The following is a 20,716-nucleotide window of genomic DNA, read 5'->3' as shown; positions in this document are numbered from 1 at the left end:
GAAGAACCCTTACTTTAACGTGCTCTTGATAAGAATTCATCTTTTACACCTAAAATACCTCATGTCACATTCCATATTCAAGTATATTCACTAACAAAAAGTGAAAGAAGAGAATAAAAATGAGGAAATTAAAATACAGTAAATCTTAATTCACAAGAGTCAGGAGATGATGGATAATTCCAAATTCCAGTTAAGACAAAGCTAGTTCAAATTATGGCATAAAATTGTTCTTATGTAAACTTACAGCTAAAATATCTAAGATTCAAGCACACATTTATAATCCTATAGGTAATTATATTTTTGGATGTTAGATACGATAGTTTTCAGACGCAAAACTTCACCAATAGTCATAAAGGTTAAAAGGTCTTATGTCATGTATTTTTAGCTAAGATGTTTATTACTATTATTAAATATTAGAAACAGGTGCAGATCCAAATGCATGTTTCTCCCTTTCTCTCCCTTCTCCTTGAACTAGCTCCTTGTTCTCACAGCCCTAATTCTGTGATGCGGACATTCATGAGCCACGGGGGCCTTCTCGGACTGTCGTGGTTTCAGAGGAAGGAATGCTGTAGCGATCCAGCGGGAGACGCAGGCCTGCACTGCAGTGCATGAAGTGTGATATCTTTTGGTTACTACGCAGTTCCAAACGATCTAATCTGCAGATGTTTTTACTTAGTTGTAGTAATTTTTAAATTTCTCAAAAGTGCTCTAATTCTTTTAAACAGTTTTCATTTTCAAAATTGTTAACCTGTTGCACAGGTTGAACATGTGTGCACATGTACACATACATGCACACACAAAATTCAATTTGTTGTGCAATCCAATTAAGCAACACATCTTGTAAGTGCCTGCTACATTATTAGGTGATGGGGGACACCGCGTTGCACTGCACATAGGTCCTAGACTCAAAGGGTTTATGATTCAGAGATGATTTTAAAAACAACTAGTATACTGCAGCATAATAAATTCCAAAGTTGTTCAGGTGACAGTGGTAAAATTTTGCAAACGAGGTAGGTGTTGAGCAGAACCATGAGAAAGTGCAACTTGAATGGAGAATTTGTATTGAGAAAGTGTGGAAAAGGCAAGAATGGAGCCAGATTGTGAAAAGCCTTGAAGAGTATGAGGAAGAATGCCTCTTTCTAGCCTCAGGAAGGCTATCAGAAAAAGGAGGAGGCTTGAGAGCCAACTTTATTGAGCTTGTATTTTAAGACCATTCAGAAAAATTTTCCCTAAAATGACCATTTTCAACACATAAACTACCAGCCAACACTTACTAACATTGTCAGGTATTGCCAGTTCTTAGTACTTTCTATACATTAACTCATGAATGAGCAGCTCTAGAAGATGGGAACTATTCCCAGCCTTTTACAGATAACTGTGGCATAGAGGTTAAACAACGTGCCAAAGATCACCAGCTAGGGAGTGGCAACGTTGGAATTTGAACCTACACCGTCTGGGTTCAGAAATTGGGTCATTAACCACCCCGTAGATGCTTCCTTTCATTGTGGCTATACATTTTGCTTTTACATACTTTAATATATGTTTGTGAAAATATAAATGAAAATAATATATATTCAACACATATTGTAATAATACATTTTAGAACATATATGGTATAGAATTGGTTTCCAGGAATAGGATCCTAATTTATAATAATGTTCCAACTGGGAAAAAAAAAAAAGACAAGTCTCAACTTTCAACCCTCCTCCAGGAATCAATGAGGTCATGAGTCAAGGGTCTCCTGGGACTCACTGAATTAAATCATGGTGTCCCTTCAGAGGGAAGCAAAAAATGTAAAAAGGAATCCATTCAATCCTCTTCTCTGGTGGTTCTCTGGGTTTTCAAGGCCAGCTCAGGCTTGCCATAGGCTACATGGCATGATTTTGGCTCCCAGGAGATTTCTCTGGGCTCATCCGGTTCCCTCCCCTAGCTTGTGGGATAATCCTGGAGAGTTAAGAATTGTGGCAGAGGAGTGGCTCCTAATCTATGGAATGCTAAGTGATACCAAGATGTCAGCTACTCCATGTGAGTACCAAGGATGGTCCACAGCCTAAGTAATGTCTCATATTTATATGCTACTACTTTAAAAAAATATATCTATAGCGTTTCTGCTGCTGAGAGAAAACTACCAGGTCAGAGTAGGAAAGGGGGAAGGGCACATGAAGCAGGGAGTATGAGAGAGAGTGTGTTTGTTGTCTTTTGGGCTACCAGTACTCCATGACTTGTTATCCTTATGCCTGCAAAACTATACAGTCATGTGTCACTTAACAACGGGGATATGTTCTGAGAAATGCATGATTAGGCGATTTCATCATTGTGCGAATGACGTAGTGGACTTACACAAACCTGGATGGCGTAGCCTACTACACACCTAGGCTACACGGTATAGCCTGTTGCTCCTAGGCTACAAACCTGTACGGCACGTCACCATACTGAATACTGTAGGCTATTGTAACACAATGGTAAGTATTTGCATATCTAAATATATCTAAACATAGAAAAGGTATAGTAAAAATATGGCAGAAAAGCTAAAAAATGGTACACCTGTATAGGGCACTTACTATGAGTGCAACTTGCAGGACTGAAGTTGCTCTGGGTGAGTCAGTGAGCGGTGGGTAAATGGGAAGCCTAGGACATCACAGCACACTACTGTAGACTTTATAAACACTGTACACTTAGGCTACACTAAATTTATAAAAAAAGTATCTTTCTTTCTTCAATAATAAATTAACTTCAGCTTATTGTAACATTTTTACTTTATAAACTTTTAAATTTTTTTACTTTTGCAGTAACACTTAGCTTGGAACACAAACACATTGTGCAGCTGTACAAAATACTTTTTATTTGTATCCTTCTTCTAATTGATATCACTATCTTCCTCTTCCACGTCTTGTCCCACTGGAAGGTCTTCAGGGGCAATAACATGCATGGAGCTGTCATCTCCTATGACAATGCCTTGTCCTGGAATACCTCCTGAAGGACCTGTCTGAGGCAGGTCTTTTCAGAAATATGTCCATGGTGGTTTGCTTGGCTTTTTTCTTTTTTTCATCATCCATTTGTTTGTAAGCAGATAATGAACCATGAACATTCCTCTCTATTCATGAAAACCTTTCAGTGTTGGGGTCCATGTTTTCACACTTCTTAAGGAGCTTGTTGAGGTCTGCAAAAGCTTCTGCTAAACCCTTCACTGTGAATTTTCTTGGGGGTTCTTCTTTTTCTTCTCCTGCAGTTTCCTTTTCTCTTGCCTATTCTTCAGCTATGCATTCCTGTTCCAGTTCCAACAACTCATTAGTCAATCCCTCAGGAGCCACCTTTAGGAACTCCTCAATGTCATCCTCATCCACACTCAGGTTAAAGTTGTTTGTCATCTCAACCACATCCTTGTTGATTTTTGCAACCTCCTCATCCTTGAGAAATCCTTTGAAGTCATGGATGAACCTCTTGAGCGTCTTCTTCCAGATGCCATTCAAACACTCCTTGGTGACATCAGCCTAAGCCCAAGCAAGGTTCTTGATGCAGTCACAGATGTTGTAATCCTTCCAGAATTGCATCAGTGTCTTCCTCAGTTGTATCAATAGCCTGGGAAAGGTCCTCTGCAGGTAGGAGGCCTTAAAATCTCCTATAACTCCTTGATCACATTAGTTGGATCAAAGTGGTGGTGTTTGGAGGGAGAAACACTGCTTTGATAGTGGGATAAAGATCGCCAATAAAAGGAGGATGTCTGGGAGCATTATCAACATAAGCAAAATCTTGAAAGGTATGTTGTTCTCCAAACAGTACTTCTCCATTTCGCTGGCACAGCCATTCAGGAGGGTATCTTGGAAGAGGAGCTGGGTCATCCATGACTTCTTGTTGCTCCTGTAGTACACTGGCAGTGTGTGCTTACTGATATACTTGAAGGCCCTGGGGTTCTCACTGTGCCAGATCACAAAGGGTTTCAATTTGTAGCCTGAAACATTGCCCCCGAGCAAGACTGTTTATCCTGTCCTTAAAAGCCTTACCGGATCATCGTCAGTCATTGACCAAATTGTCATTATGGGGCTCATGACTGTTTCTCATCTCCAAAGCCCTAGTAGGGCATGGCTTACTCATGCACTAGCAATCATCAAGTTTCAAGTGATAAAAACTAAACTGTTGTAAAAAAGCAGTTCTGAATAATATAACATTTGACTTAAATTTGGTTGCTTTGGTCATTATCTCCTTAGATAGTAAACTAAAAAACTTCTGAAACCATGATCAGAGGCTGCAGTTGGATGACTTAAATCACGTAGCCAGAGTATTAAATATTTAAATGCAGAAATTTGAAAGAAAATTAGAGATGACAGTTATCTAAAACAATGATATAAATCTACTTTTGACAAGGAAAGATTATCTACAATGTAAGTGAAAACACAATGTTTCAAAAGAAAGAATGTTATGATTATGTGTTTGTGGGCTCACATGTGCATACATGTGTAGAAAGACACACACACAACAAAATATTATCAGTCCTATAAGCAAACACGCTAACACAAACTAAATTTTAAATAAATCACTATTCTCTGACTGGTATTAGATAAATGATAAGGCCCATTAACTGAAAAATAACATGTAAATAAAAGTATTACCTAGTGTCATATGTTTTAATTAATTAGCATTATTGTTTTGTAGAACCCCGACTAAGGAGGTCATGTTTGGTTACTTAATACAAGAATTTGTGAAGACACATAGGTAACAGTGTACTGGTTCTGGTGTTGAAAAGGTGAAACTTTGCAGTTTGAAACTCTCTTTTCTTCTTTGCTTTTTAAAAATAAACTTTAAAAAATTAGATGAGAACCAGAATCTCATATTGATAATATTATGAAAAACATATATGGATGGATCTGAGAATGGGTGTTAAGAATTAGTGGAAGATGTTATACTCAAAGAATTGGACTCTCAGTTGACATAAACAGTCTGTAGGTCTTAAGACTTCATTTATTCAATAAATATTTATTATACACCTAACGCGTGCCAGGTACTTTCTTAGATGCTGCGACTTGGAGCTTATATTCTAGCGGTGGCAGAGAAAAACCAAAACAAATTAATAAGAAAAATATCAGATGGTGCTAAGAGTAAAGATGCCATAATTGTGAAAAGGGTGATGTCAGAGGATTATGTGCACGTTTTATATCATATGTTCAGGAAAGGCTTTTCTGAGCAGATGACATGTAAGCTGAGATCCTGAACAAGGAGCTATCCGTTCAAAAATCAGGGGAAAGAGCATTCTGAGCAGAGGGTCTAAGGTGACAATGCAAGGGTAATGTCCCAGGAACTGAAAGAAGGTGAATGAGGCTGGAATGACGGGGGCAAGGAGGGAAAATGGTATGAGATGAAGTTTAGAATGGTGAGCAGGGACTAGATCATATAGGATTTGGAAGCTAGGGCAAGGAGTTTAGATTTTATCCTAAATGCAATGGGAAGCCATTGAAGGGTTTTAACTAGAGAAATGACATGATCTAACTCACATTTTAAAACGAGCACCATGGCTGCTACGTTGATAACAGAATAGCAGAAAAAGAACCAAAGTAGGTATACTAGTCAGGAAGGCACTGTAGCTGCAGTTGTAAGGTTGGGGATATAGTTTTGGGGCTCACTGGCATTTGGATAGCACAGGCATACCTTGTTTTATTGCGCTTTGCTGATACTGCATTTTTTACAAGACCCTCCATCAGCAAAAAGACTATGACTTGCTGAAGGCTCAGATGATGGTTAGTACATTGGGTTTTTTTTTTTTGATATAACACTATTACACACTTAACAGACTACAGTCTAGTGTAAACATAACTTTTACATACACTGGGAAACAAAAAATTCATGTGACTTGCTTTACTGTGATATTTGATTTATTGTGGTGGTCTGGAACCAAACTCTCAATATCTCGAGGGTATGTATGTATTTAGAGTCAAGAGTTATCTAGAAGAACATGAGGGGAACTCATGTCAGAGCCCTGGGGCACACTAGCAAGTACAGATCTGGTAGAAGATGATGAACCAGCAAAAGGAGCTGTCAAGTTTGGTATAATAAAAGCTACACGAAAAAAAAAGTTTCAAGGAGGGCCTGGTCAACGGTCTCAAACATTGGTGAAGTTTAATAAAACACAAAGAAGCGATCACTGGATTTGGCAATAAGGAAGTCACTGGTGACCTTGACAATAGCCATCTCAGTAGATGGTGATAATGGAAGATTAGACAGATGTGATATACATTGTCAATTATTCTAAAGGGTTTAGATGAGAAATACAAAAGCCTACTTTCCTAGCCCTCTCTTAACACAATGGCCATTGATGGATCACAACAGCTCTTTCTTATAAAAGATAAGTTAAATATGCAATATCATCACTCATACAAAACTGTCTCTAAATCCCAAAACAAGAATAAAAGAAGTTCCCTTCAAAGTCTATGGGACAGGGGCAGGAGAATCTCCTGCTTTATGGTCCTGAAATCTAGTCACTAAATCTTACTAACTTGTTCTTTTAAATTTCTCTTAGAATTAAACTCTTCCTTTTTAATCCTAAAACAGTTACCTAGTTAGGCTCTTATTACTTTAGATTTTTTTTACTTTACCTGAATTACTACAACAGTCTCCTAGCTGCGGTGTGGGACTCTAGGCCCATTCTTATTCATCCTGCACCCTAATGCAGATTAATCTTCTTGAAAAGCCATTCCATCACGTTCCTCTCAGCTAAAAGTTTTTTGAGTTTGTTTGTTTCACTGGCTCCCTAACTGCCTACTGAACCCACTGTAAACTCTTAAGCCTGACATTCGGGCCTGGGCCACCATCCAGTGCCAGCTGCTCTGGCTATGCATTGCCAGATTCTGATGTGACTGCTGCCTTTGGAAATTACACATCGAAGTGAGCCTGCTTAAGACCCTACCTTTGCTTCTTTGTCCCATCTTCTACTGCTCCCTTCATGGTCTCTCTGCTTCAACCAAACTGCTCTCTATACCATGCTCCATTCCCACCTTGGGCCACTGCTCATTCTTTTTTTCCCATCAAACACGACTTCCTCCTCTCCTGTCCACCGATCCCGAACTTTTGAAGAGCTTTCCTGACTCTATTTTTTCCATGAAAGAGCCCTTTCCTAACTCATTTCCACACTGACATTTTACTTACTTTGTACTCTTCCCCAGAACTTATGTAAGCCCTCTAGGCTATGCCCGGTTACTTCAGGGTGCCGGCACACAACTGTAAGTCATGAATTTCACTGCCACCTGGGTAAGTTTCACTCTGTTCCATGGACAGACTGTACTGCTAACTTCAGCCAACCTTCTCCCAAACCTGGGGCACTGATCACAAATGGGACCATGAAAAAGGGAAGGACAGATCCGTGCAAATCAGCCATCACTTCACAAAAAACTCAGCACTATCTCAACCGCTCCACAGTTACACCAACCCATCTGTTTCTTTAAAATAACATTCTTAATATTTCATGGAGTATTATCTCCTAAGGGGTTACGTTCTACACACATTGAAATATTTTTGGTTTTTCACCTGTATGTCCCAATCTCAAAGGTATGTGTTGTGTGTTTCTGTTTTAAGTCAGAATTGTAAAGGATCTTAGAAATCATGTAGCCTAATCTACGTTACTCCCAGATGAAGAAAAATAAGGTACAAAGACATCACCTTTCTTGTTCAAAGTGGTATACTGATGCAAACTGGATCCAGATTTCTTTATCCCTAGCACAACTCGATTTATATATCAAGAGAAGTCTTCAAGCAGAGAATAAAAGGCAAAGTTGACTTCAGTGACAAGTGCAAAAAATAGTGGCTGTAGCTGTAAACAAAAAGAGCAATCTTACATGTGCACTATTACTTTATAAAAATTAGTTTTACACATAAATATTTTCACTTACAGAATAGTATTTTCAAATACAAAAATATTCTTTATTTTTGTCATTAACCAACAAAACTTAAACTGAAATTTTAAAAATCCTCAGCACTCTATTATGAAAAAGGCAAGTAATCTGTAAACTTATTATGGACTGACTTTTAAAAGCAACTTTCTGGGCTGGCATATAGTTTGTTTAAATTCAACCCAATATTTCTACTCTACATCTGCTTCATATACAATAACCACCAAAGTTCAAAATCATGATTAAAGCACAGCAATATTCTGAGGTGCCATCTGAAAAACTAAGTCATGCGTATGTTTTTATAATAATCTAGCTCTTCGAAAATTGGCTATAAATTTCAATTGTCACATAATCCAAACACTCAATTAAACAAAGATGATCACCATCATCTCGAGTTGTGCAGTGTTTCATCAGGGGCTTCCTCTTTTCAATTTTCTTGATGTAGCATAGAGTACTAGTTAAGAGCATGAACTCTCAGGTCAGGCAACCAGTTCTACTACTTGCTGGTTGTTTGGCCTTGTACAGGTTATACAACCTCTCTTTGCCTCAGGTTGTCGTTTTTTTTTTTTTTTTAAAGATTGGCACCTGAGCTAACATCTCTTGCCATCTTCCTTTTTTTCCCCTTTCTTCTCCCCAAATCCCCCCAGTACATAGTTGTATATTCTAGTTGCAGGTCCTTTTGGTTCTGCTATGTGGAACGCCACCTCAGCATGGCCTGATGAGCAGTGCCATGACCGCACCCAGGATCCGAGCCAGTAAAACCCTGAGCCGCCAAAGCGGAGTGCGCAAACCCAACCACTTGGCCACAGGGCTAGCCCCACCTCAGATTTTTTTTTTTAATCTATTAAATGAGGATAATAATAGTACCAGCCAAGGTCACACACATTATCGGTAAGTACAGACCCATCTTTAAGAGCCCACTTTCCGCTACCAATAGTTCTTAACATTCTTAATTACAGAAGCTCATATTTATTTTTCATTTCACACAAAAATGACTCAGAGGTTACCCCCCCAACTCAAGGAACAGATTCTAGAAAGCTCCTTAGATAGATATATCTTCAAGGATGCCTGGTATTGAAAGAATTTGGACAGCTACTCCATTCTTTCCTTATGTCTCTCCTTTTAAAGCTCTCTCAATTTAGAAATCATGGAAAAGGCCTAGATCATGTGGTTCCAGAAAGAGCAAGAGCATATCCTACCTAGAAACACTATCCATATAATGCATGGCAAAACTGCCCTATTATATCTGCTTATAAATAAAGTGTTTCAATGTTCTGTTTTGCGCATTAAAAAACACTCAGAGTTAATTAAAACCAAGGTTGGTCCCTTTATTATCAAAGAAAAATAAGCAGAATCTTTGGCAAAAAGACAAGGGATAAACTTTTTGTAAAAGGCCAACTCTTGGCTTTTGCATAGAATTCAGGAATTAAAGAACTCAAGGGAACCTTCAAGAGTGTATTTTCATTAATTTATAGATGAAAAAATTGGACTTCAGAGAGGTAAAGTGACTGCTCAGACACACACAGCAACATAACGATAACACGAGGCCCTAATCCAAGGTCTCCTGTGCATGCACAAAGTCAGAAATTTGAGGACTTTTCTTCCAAGTCTCATCCAGTGTGCCTACCTAAACTGTAGCTCCACATTAGTCCAGTTCAATTCTGGCTCAGGGAAGAATCAGGGACAGAGACTCAGCCTTAGGTATGTGTTGGCTTAGTATCAAGGTCATTCTTGTCACTCACTCTGTATCAGTTATCCAGCCTCTGAATGGTGATTCTGGTCCTTAATGTAAAACATCTTGGTGTCTAATTCCCAATCTCTGTTTTCCTGTGAATTCTTACTGGACTTTCCAGTTTACATGGCTACTGTTCTGCATTCTTACCAGAATGTTCTGTGTTTCTCTGCCCAGGCAGCCACTCTGGATCCAAATTTTTGCCACTGAGACATAAGGTGCTTACCTACCTCAGATGTGTTTCCTTGATATCTAATATCTTTTTTTTTAAACACTTGGGGTTTTAATTAAACTATTAACAAACAAGCCTCAGTTTGAAAGTTCATTAATAAGAATGCATCGGGATCCCTAGCGTTGATATAATCAAGCCCAGCTTATCGCTAGGAAGTGGTGGGCCAAGGAAAGCAACAGGGATGCACGGCCTCCCATTTTCCTATTTTAGTTATATTATTTTATTGAAACAAAGGCTGTTCTCCAATGACAGACATTTAGGATATTTGGTGATGCAGTGAATAGAGCATCATCACAGCATTGCTGTACTAATGATACTTGGCATTGAGTTTAATAAAGGTGACTGGATAACAGGTGCTTTCCTGATGAGGCGATGGCTTCCGCAAATCAGGCTAAATGTGCTGAGGCTGGTTTGTGGCCCTTTCCTGGTAGCTTTAGTTTAGAGCTGGCATTACAGCAGCAGTCCTTGATAATTTCAACCTGATTTGAATGTTGCAGTAGGATGTTGCTTCTGTCAAGTTTGTTCTTTTCTTCTTCAAAGTTTATCCCTCCAGATGGTTGTTGACTGTCTTAATTTGGGCTCCATCAGAAGAAGACCCTGGTAGGCTCTGGGTGCATCTCGGCGGGAGGTGAGACCCCTCCGGAGACTGAAGCATTGGTGGCGGCCATTATTATGTGATATCTGTTATATCTGATATGCATTCCTATATGCCATGGCCACCCAAACTCTAAACCTGACACTTTGAACTTTGCAAAAGAAGAGATGTAAGTGAGTTAGGAAACACCAGAGAGGGAAGGGAAGCAGGGGTTAAAGGCTTAACTAAAGAGTGCACTGTTACAAACTGCATATTTTCCACCAATGGGGAAATTAAAAACCTGCCAACTTCTTTCTAGTCCCTGATTTCAGTTAAATTTCAAGTCAGGTTGGAAGCAGAGGCAGAGAGAAAGCCTCTTATAAGCTTCATGTGTTCCCACTGTAATTATCACACCACTATAATGGCTCTTTGTCTCCAAGAGACTATAAACTCTGGGCGTGCAGGAGCCATCATTCCATGACCAGCACCTGGCATATAGGAGGTGCTTGATGAATACAAAGCAAAATGAAAGAGGGCTGAAGCATAGTTATTTAACTAATTAATGGGTTTGGGCACTTGTAGATCAGCTTGAGATCTGTGTTAAAGTATGACCGACTTTGAATAATTCAGATATTATAGGAGAGGTAAGCTCAGATTATTAGCCCTACAAAACATGGCAGGTTGAAAGTGGTCAGGATGTTAGGCAATGCACAAGTCCTTTTAACTTATATTTTAATGTTTTTTTAAAAGCAGAATTTAACTTATTCACACTGATATTTTAATAAAGAGTTAACACACACACACACACCAGTAAAATGATGACATCTGTGTATGTTTCTGGGCCTCAGTTATCAGTATCTCAAGAGAATTCATTTCCTTAATTCCAACTTGATAGCCAGTTCTGCCGTCTGAAAGTGTCTTCTCCAAAATGCTGAAAGCAGATAATTTTGAGGGGCAGATTTTATCACACTAAATCTCACAGAAGTCAAAGGAAAAGCCTTGGCTAATTCTCTAAACACTAATTCTCTTTTGTTAAAAATTAGCACAACTAGTATAACTAATGGAAAAGAGTGAAAGAAAGACAGGCTTAGTGATTCGAAATGTGGGAATTAGGAATTTCAATTATTTTCAATGCGTTAAAATATTCCTTAAATTTTTCTAACACTGCTGCTCACATTTGCATTCAACAGCTCTGGAACTAGTGTTTAGTGAATTTTATATATATGCAAAAATTTACAATGATTGTGAAGAAAATCAATATAAGATATTCACTTAATCATTCTATGATATTTTAAGGGTAATAATATTTTATCAAGCACTTTGAATTTCTTGAAATAAAGGATCTAAACAAGTTAAAAGCCAAATATTTCTAGTTCTACGACTAAAAAAGAACATGAGAGAATTCTAGAAACAGAGAAGGTACCCTTTGATATGAACTACGACAGGCCTGTGTACTCAGGCCACACTGAGTTCCTACGCTAAGTTACTTACAGCCAAGTAATAAAATAAGTACTAACCCTTTTCCCTCCTTCGCAAATATTGTATAATCTAAAACAGCAATTACCCACCAATTTCAATTTGTTTACCATGCCTATTAACTAGAGTAATAGAAAATACAATGCTATATAGTTTTGAAACACACTATTGTAGCTTATAGCTAAACTTTCTTTAAAAGGCATATATTTTATGTCATTTAAACTGCTCAGGTGATTATATTATAAAAATTAAAAGTGTGCATGACAAAGAAATATGGCATTTATGATTAGTATTTACATAAGTTCCATTAAAATAATTTTAATTAAAATTGCTACAAAGGCATTAACACAAAAGAAACAACTTTTTATGGTAATAAAACAATTGGTGAATGCGTAAAAAATTTCAGTCTAATTTATCCAACAACTTATTGTTGGATATTTCACCCAATTGTTAACAAATATATTTCCTAGGCCACCAATGAGTAGAGCTCATCAGAAGCTGAGAAGGTAATGCTTCTACTGCACACAATTCTGAAAGGCAACCCTCTCCCCAGAAAACTGCAACTAGCTGCCCTAACAGACACCACCTCTTCCTCTCGAATCTGACTTCCAATTACACAAAACCTCTAATTTCTAAGTGCCATCCACATTCCCCTCCTGGCTCCTTACCAATTCGATCAGAGTCATTTGTGTAGAGGTAAGGGTATTTTTTAAGAAAACAACCAGAAAAAGAATAGAAAGGTAAGTAACTAAGAATTGGAATCAAAATAAAGAGAGAAAAGGGGACAGGATGGGTAGGGAGAAATAAAATAAATGAAGAGGAAAGAACAAACATCAGGAAAATAAGAAGGAGGAAAAGATAAAAGAAAAAATAAAGAAAACTGAGTAAGAGTACAGGTGGAGGAAGTTGAACAGATGAGGCAGAAAAAACTTTTTTTTTTGCTAAGGAAGATTCACCCTGAGCTAACATCCATGCTAATCTTCCTCTGATTCTTAGTATGTGGGCTGCCAGCACAGCATGGCCCCCAGCAGAGCAGCACAGGTCCACGAACCAAACCTGGGCTGCTGAAGCAAGTGTGCTGAACTTAACCACTAGGCAACGGGGCTGGCCTGGAAGAAACTTTTAGGGAAAGTCATTACTTTGTTTCCCAATTGTCCCTCAGGCGCTCGTCCTAAACTCCCAAATGTCAAACATCCCAAAGTAGGCCTCCCTTGTCTTCTCACCCACGGTCTTCTAGCACCCCTATAAAAGGAGCCCCGAACTTCTAAAAGGATTGGATCTAAACTTTGTTTTCCAAGTTGGTCGTTGAGCCTTCAGAACAGTTGTCTTTATTAAATGGCAGGCTCTAAGAAGGTTCTGTGAAGTAAAGGATGAAATGCTACACCAAAGGCACCAGAGAGATGGGAAAAAAAACAGCCAAAAACAGGGGGAAAAAATTTGTAACCTAAATAACCAAAAACAGAAGAATATCCAGAATATTTCACCTAAGAATCCTGAGAGGCTAACCAACACAAGATGCTGAACTTCTCTAATCATCACAAAATACAAATTAAAGCCACAATGAGGTATCATTTCACAATTACCAGATTTGGGGGAAAAAAACTAGCCTGACCAAATTAAGTGTTGGAAAATGCATACAGCAACAGAAATACTCATACACTGCCAGTAAAAGTACCCACTATACAACTACTTTGAAAAATAATGTGGCATTATCTAGCAAAGAAGTGCATACCCTGCAATTCAAAAATTACTCCCCTGGGTAAATAACCCAGATAAACTCTTGTGCATGTGCACCAGGAGACCAATATAAGAATGCTCAAAGCATTGTCAGCAACAACATCAAAAATCCTAGAAACAACAACAAATGTCTATCATCTGCAGAATGAGTAAGTTGTGGTATATTCACACAATGGGATACCATACAACAGTGGACAAAAACACAAGAATAAGTGATGGCTACGCAGGTTATAGACGACTATAACTAACATGATTCTGTTTATATAAAAGTTTAAAAAACAAGCAAAACTAAACAACAGACTTGATGGTTCCATACACATGTGGTAAAAGCATAAAGAAGTGCGAGGGAATAATTAGAAAATTCAGAACAGTGGATATTTTGAGAGTGACTGGTGGGGCTGTAATTGAGGTGAGGCACACAGGAGTCAGGGCACAAGGGACTGTCCTTGAGTAACAGCTGTATAAGAGGTTGTTTTATTATTACTCCCTAAACTGTCTTTAACATATATACTGTTTGCATGTACAATGTGATCCATAATTTAAAAAAAAGTAACTTACTACATTGTCTTACATATATGACAAAAATTTCAGGACACACATCGAAAGCTGACATCTGGGAATTCTGCACTAGATCTGTCACCCGGGTCTCATTATCTGTAAGATGCTACTATCTAGTGAAAAATAGGCACTGCGCTAGGATTCATGAGGTTTACATTCTTCCATATTAACCTCTTTTGTTCTAGGTTTCTTTGGCTATTGTCAAACTACAACACCTCTAAAAAAAATCCCTGCCAGCTTTAAGATTCTAGGAATTGATCAAAATATTAAGGTGAAGAATTGTAGCATAAAACACAGGGGAAAAAAGACAATATTCAATTTATAGTGTTAATTTTTTATAGGATACAAAGCTGATAAACTCAAATAAGACAAACATCTATGCATAATTTGCCATAAATGTTATTTCTAGAAGGAATTTTACTTTTTTCATGTAAGAATCAAGTTTTCAAGCAAGACTTATTTGGAACTGAACATCAAAATTGAAGCTACTATTAATGAAAAGTTAGAAGATTTCCTTGTCGATTGGACAATTAACTAAAAGGTTCTAAAACACAATGCTGACCCAAGTAATTGCATGGCTCAAAATGTTTTCTTTTGAAATTGAATAGGCAGTCCTTTGCTTTCACATTAGCACAATAGTTGCTTTTGGGCTAAGTAAATGTCACTAAATATTCAACAGACCCAATCTACTATGAAGTTGTACAACTACCACTTGCTTCCCTAGGGTAGTGTTTGCACCTTGTGACAGAGTCTGCTAGGAGTCATGGGCTCTTTTCTGTTTGTGGCAGAACGTAAACCACGTCTATTAGCAAACCCATCCTCCTTACAAACTATATGATTTAGTTATCTGTATGGTTACTATCTGTCTGCCTCCCTGTAAACTCCACAAGGGCAAGGATTTTGGTCAGTTCTGTTGACTGACATAGTCTCAATACCCCAGAACTATGGCTGGCACACAATATGCACTCAAAAATATTTGTGGACATAATTATTTAATTCTACTTTGTGAAAAAGCTAATCAATCAGTATTACACCCAGCCAAGAACTATTAGTGTTTCCTAAGTAACTTGCTCTTCATTATAAGAAGTTAGCTGTACATCGATTGATTAAAAACATTTTGAAGTAGAAAAGACCAATTCAACCTGAATTTTAGTTCCTGATAGTGTTCAAAAGGTACTGTGCTTCAATTTAGTGAGCATAAAATATTGACTGGAACTCAGGCAAGCGGCGCTCAATTATTTCTCTGGTATCTAAGAGATGATTTATTGTTTGATAACCATATTGCTTATAATAATTTCTTCTGTTGATTTCAGATAAATGATCTTAAAGATGAATTTTTCTAAGGGTTAAATAAGATGCCAAAATTACAATCATTTTAAATCTGAAATATTGAAATTTGATACTCTTCTATAGAACTGTGATGGTTCTATAATTGTGGCTTAACTGGGAGGAAAAAAACAGGCTTTATGATCAAATAGATGTAAATTCAAAATTTGAGTGACTCTAGGCAAGTTGAAATCATCATCCTTACCTCTGAGAAATTTCCGAGAAAAAAAGGCACTGCCCTTTGATTTTTGGCATACTCTGCTCTGGTAGGAATGATCCGATTAGATTTTCAGTTATTATTTAACTTCAAATAGCAAACCCAGGGTAGGTGACAAGCATTTAAAAATCCACTATAAATGCACTGCCCCTTACAGTCAGAAGACATTATTAGTTAGGTTTCCATACAAAGAACCAGAATATAAATTAAGAAATTATTGATTTCATGGGGTTATTTCCTTCATATTGTATTTGATTCAAAGAATGCCATGAAGCAGAAAATCTCATCTTCAGAAATGAAATGAGATTATATCCAACATAACTGATGCCCAAAGAAAAGTAAAAATTAAAATTCATGTAAAGATTGGAAAATAAAATGACCTCATAACTATTTTGTAACTGCAGTAAGTAAAACCTTCACTGTAGGATTAAATGCTACTATTTTCACAACCAAGGCAGTAAGATCCCATGAGTCCAATCCTGGGCAGGTTCAGGCATGTTACTTAATTTCTTCATTTATAAAATGGTAATGATAAGTGTTAGGGGAGAAAGGAATATCTTCTTTTTACTCAGTTTGGGCCTCTGTACACAGGCAGAGCAAGATGTTACCACAAGCCTTATCTTCCCACCAGGGGATAAACTGGAGGGAAAATGGCTGATTCCTATATTTGCCCATTTTACGAATTCTTCCACAAGGCAGGTGGGGTGGCTAACCTGACTGGTTTGATTTTGGTAGTCACTGGGTTATTTCTAGTCAAGATGGAATAATGGAGACCTGATTTACCCACATACCCAAAGCCACACAAAACATACAAACAACTATTTTCAGATACCAGACAACAGACAGTGCAGGACAGTGATCCCTCAGAGGGAAATAAACAGGTAAGCCCTACCCCTGCCCATCCTTACTGCTGGAAGTAAGTTTCCAGGTTGAAGCTCAGAGAAGAGCAAGTCAGGCAGAGCCCAGCAGTCTCCCTGAATGAAGGACAAAAGAATTAGGGAAAGGAAAGGTCAAGGTGGCTAGAGTTGCAAGGCAGAGTATCAGACAGGAGAGAGTAGCACACAGAATGAGAGCTTTGGAGAATCAGAGAAGCAGTGAAAAAACAACCAACCTGTCAACTTAGAATCCTTTATAAAAACAAGGCAGATGCTTTTTCAGACATAGAAAAGCTGAAAAAATTCATCACCAACAGACCACCACTACCAAAAATGTTAAAGGAAGTCCTTCTGTCAGTAGGAAAATGACAACATTTGCAAATCTGGATCTACACAAAGAGTGCTGGAAGTCAGAAATATGTAGGTAAATATAAAGTAATTTATTCTTGGTTTTAAATCACTTTTAAATAGAATTGACTATTTAAAGGAAAAATAATAGCAATGTACTGGGTAATTTATAACAGTCTAGAAGTAAAATGCAGGCTAAAACAATAGCATAAAGGCCAGGAGAGGCTGAACTATAAGTACATTGCTGTAAGGTTCTTATACTATACACAAACTGGCATAATATTGCTTGCAGGTAAACAGTAGACAAGTTAAGGATGATTATCACATACCCTAAAATAACTAGTTAAAAAATTTTTTAAAAACCAAAACAAAAACCCCCAACAAACTTAATTATAATTAATAGGTTAACAAGGAAGATAAAATGGAATTTTAAAAAATCCAAAAGACGACAGCAAAAGAATGAAAAAGGAACAAAGACCAGATGGGACAAACAGAAAGCAAATTGTACAATGATATATTAAATCCCATCCACATCAACAATAATCTTAAATGCAAATGGTCTAATTAAAAAGCAGAGATTGTCAGATTGGATAAAAAAGCAAGACACAACTATATACTGTCTGTAAGAAACCCACTTTGAATATAAAGACACAAATAGGCTACAAGTTAAAGGTTGGCAAAAAAGATACATCATGCTAACATTAATCCAAAGAAAGCTGAGTGACTATATTAATGTCAGATGAAATAGATTCCAGAGCAAATGATACTGCAATTGATAATGATGGCCATTTCATAATGATAACAAAGCTAATCCATCAAGAGAGCATAATAGCACTAAACATGTATGTAACTAATAAAATAGCTTTAAAATGTATAAAGTAAAAACTGATAGAACTGTAAGGATTAACAGACCATCCACAATTATATTTGAAGATTTCAACATTCTCGTTCCCAATAATCAATAGAACAAGTAGCAGAAAATCAGTAAGAATATTAACAAAATTGAACAGTACCATCAACTTGACCTAACCGGCACTTATACAACACTCCACTTAACAAAAGCAGAAGACACATCTTTACCAGTTATACAAAAAACATTTAGCAAGATAGAACATATTCTCGGCCATAAAACAAGTCTCAATAAATTTAAAAGGTTTTAAATCATGCAAAGTGTGTTCTCCAATCGCAATGGAATTAAATTAGAATAAGATAACGATATCTGGAAAATTTCTAAATATTTGGAAACAAAATGACTAGTGTAATTTTAATAGTCAATGGACCAGCACTGTACTCTGAAGTGGGTTACCAAGTGCTATGGACTGAACTGTATCCCCCCAAACTCACGCTGAAGCCCTAACCCCCAATGTGACTGTATTTGAGATAGGGCTTTTAGAAGGTGGGGTCCTAATCTGATAGGATTGGTGACTTACAGGAAGAGAAAGAGATCTCTCTCTCTCACCCCCCAGGCACAAGTCCCAAGGAAAGACTGTGTGAGCAAACAGCGAGAAGGCATCCATCTGTAAGCCAGGAAGAGAACCCTTACTGAATCAGCTGGTACCTTGATCTTGGACTTCTCAGCTTCCATAACTGTGAGAAAATGAATTTCTGTTGATCAAGCCACCTGGTCTACGGTATTTTGTTATGGCAGCCCAAGCTGACTAACACAGCAAGGCTCAAAGCCAGGAATTTAGCTCCATATTTCATGTCCCTTCCTGAAACTTAGAGGAGGTAATAGTGCACTTAGCTCCAGATTGCTGGATAAGGCATGCTGGAGCCCGTGCCTAGAGCTTAGATGTTCTCATTTGACGAGAGAGGGAGTGAAAATACCAGGCATAAATGGGTTCCCAGAAGCCCTGCACTTGGGGGTTAAAGGGTGTGTGCCCGGTTTAATAAAATGATACTTTATTTCTTATTCTTCTACCAATCACGTGTGTACATCCAGTTGGAACTCAGAGGGATAAATGGTGAGTAGAACCGTGAATCCCTAGCAATTACAAGAACTATCCAACCACCTTACATCATTGATGTGATGATCAGAAGAGAGGTATGTCAAACACTGAATCATTACATTAGTCTTACTCAAAAGAAAAAAGAAAACCTTCTGTTCTATGGCATGGCTACTTAATGAAGACAAGGTGGAGGCAAGGGGCAAGGGGTGAAAATTAAAAAAGAGTGAAGAATAAAGGGAAAAGAAAAACAAAAATGCTGATAAATACATGTAGAATTCACTAAGCCCAACATGATATCCTCCCCTCTCCTACTACCCATGCTCCTCCAACTCCAAATTTGCTCTTCCTCTTGAGTTCCATATATAGGCTAATATTGCCTATGCTCAATTGCTCAAGCCAAAAACTTGGCAATTGAGTCCTATAAACTGTACCTCCTAAATAGCCCTAGCCACTTCTCTTCCTCATTCTATAGCCCCTGCCAATATGACTAAGGCCACCATCTCTTGCATGGATAATTACAACAGCTCTGTGATTGGTCTCCCTGTATCTCATTTCTTACCTTTCCCCCTTGTTAGAATTCTAGCTAAAATATAAACATGATTATGTTGGCTTAAATCTCCATAATGGCTCTCACTATTTACAATTTAAAGGCCCATCTCTTCAAGAATCAATTTATGGGGCCGGCCCCGTGGCCAAGTGGTTAAGTTCGTGCGCTCTGCTTCGGCAGCCCAGTGTTTCGCCAGTTCGAATCCTGAGCGCAGACATGGCACCACTCATCAAGCCATGCTGAGGCAGCATCCCACATGCCACAACTAGAAGGACTCATAACTAAGAATATATAACTATGTACTGGGGGGCTTTGCAGAGAAAAAGGAAAAAATAAAATCTTTAAAAAAAATCAATTTAAAAGTCACTTAGTAGAGAAGTCAGTAGACATTCCTTATGATATTATTGTATTGAAGACAGAGGCTAGCTCATTCATTCCTGTTTCCCATAGATAAGGATTTTCTACATCAACAATCATGTCACTGCAAATAGTTTTATTTCTTTCTTTCCAGTCTTTATGCTTTTAGTTCTGCTTCTTACCTTATTGCAATGGCTAGGTATACAATGTGGTATAGAAGTGGCTAGAGTGAGTGCCTTCTGTCTGATCTTAGCAAGAAAGTGTTCCATATTTCACCACTAAGTATGATTATTAGGTGTAAATTTTTCATAGATGTTCTTTATCAGGTTGAGAAGGTTTATGACGTCATTTTGATTCAATAAATAAGCATGTAAAATAAACCCCTCAAGGAAATGCCATCTTTTACTTAATTCAGAATGTCCCATGAATGCTAAAGAAAATTTTTTTAAAAAACCTGTGGAGGGGGCCGGCCCATTGGCGCAGCAGTTAAGTTCACACATTCCGCTTCTCAGCGACCTGGGGTTTGCCAGTTTGGATCCTGGGTGCGGACATGGCACTGCTTGGCAAAAGCCATGCTGTGGTAGGCGTCCCACGTATAAAGTAGAGGAAGATGGGCATGGATATTAGCTTAGGGCCAGTCTTCCTCAGCAAAAAGAGGAGGATTGGGGGTAGTTAGCTCAGGGCTAATCTTCCTCAAAAACAAAAACAAAAACAAAAAACCTGTGGACAAGAATTGCTGAAAACATACCATTTTTCAATGTATATCACTTATTTTTAGTTAAAAAATAGTCATATGTTAAAAAATATTTACCTCCTATAAAATGCCAGGAAAGAAAATCCTTTCTCATCAGTTGTGAACTCTAATGTAAACTATACACTTTAGTGATGACGTACAGGTTCATCAATTGTAACAA

General features: G+C 37.8%; 1 protein-coding gene across 37 annotated transcripts in view; it reads right to left on the bottom strand.

Moving 5' to 3' along the window:
- Nucleotides 1-20,716, bottom strand: part of ATOSA (atos homolog A) — a 109,382-nt gene that overhangs the window by 27,099 nt on the left and 61,567 nt on the right. For 10 of the 37 annotated variants that reach the window (XM_070271262.1, XM_070271244.1, XM_070271215.1 and 7 more), the window contains one exon: nt 7,645-7,795. The exons of 26 other annotated variants lie outside the window; for them this stretch is intronic. The gene's annotated coding sequence lies outside the window, so the exon portion shown is untranslated. Of the gene's footprint in view, nt 1-7,644; nt 7,796-11,220; nt 11,344-20,716 lie in introns of all 37 variants that reach the window. One more of the 37 variants, XM_070271228.1, reaches the window with a different exon arrangement.

This window comes from Equus caballus, chromosome 1 (assembly GCF_041296265.1).
Source record: "Equus caballus isolate H_3958 breed thoroughbred chromosome 1, TB-T2T, whole genome shotgun sequence".
Classification (NCBI taxonomy): domain Eukaryota; kingdom Metazoa; phylum Chordata; class Mammalia; order Perissodactyla; family Equidae; genus Equus; species Equus caballus.
The sequence above is the reverse complement of the archived record's forward strand: the minus strand, read 5'-3'. Positions and strand labels throughout refer to the sequence as shown.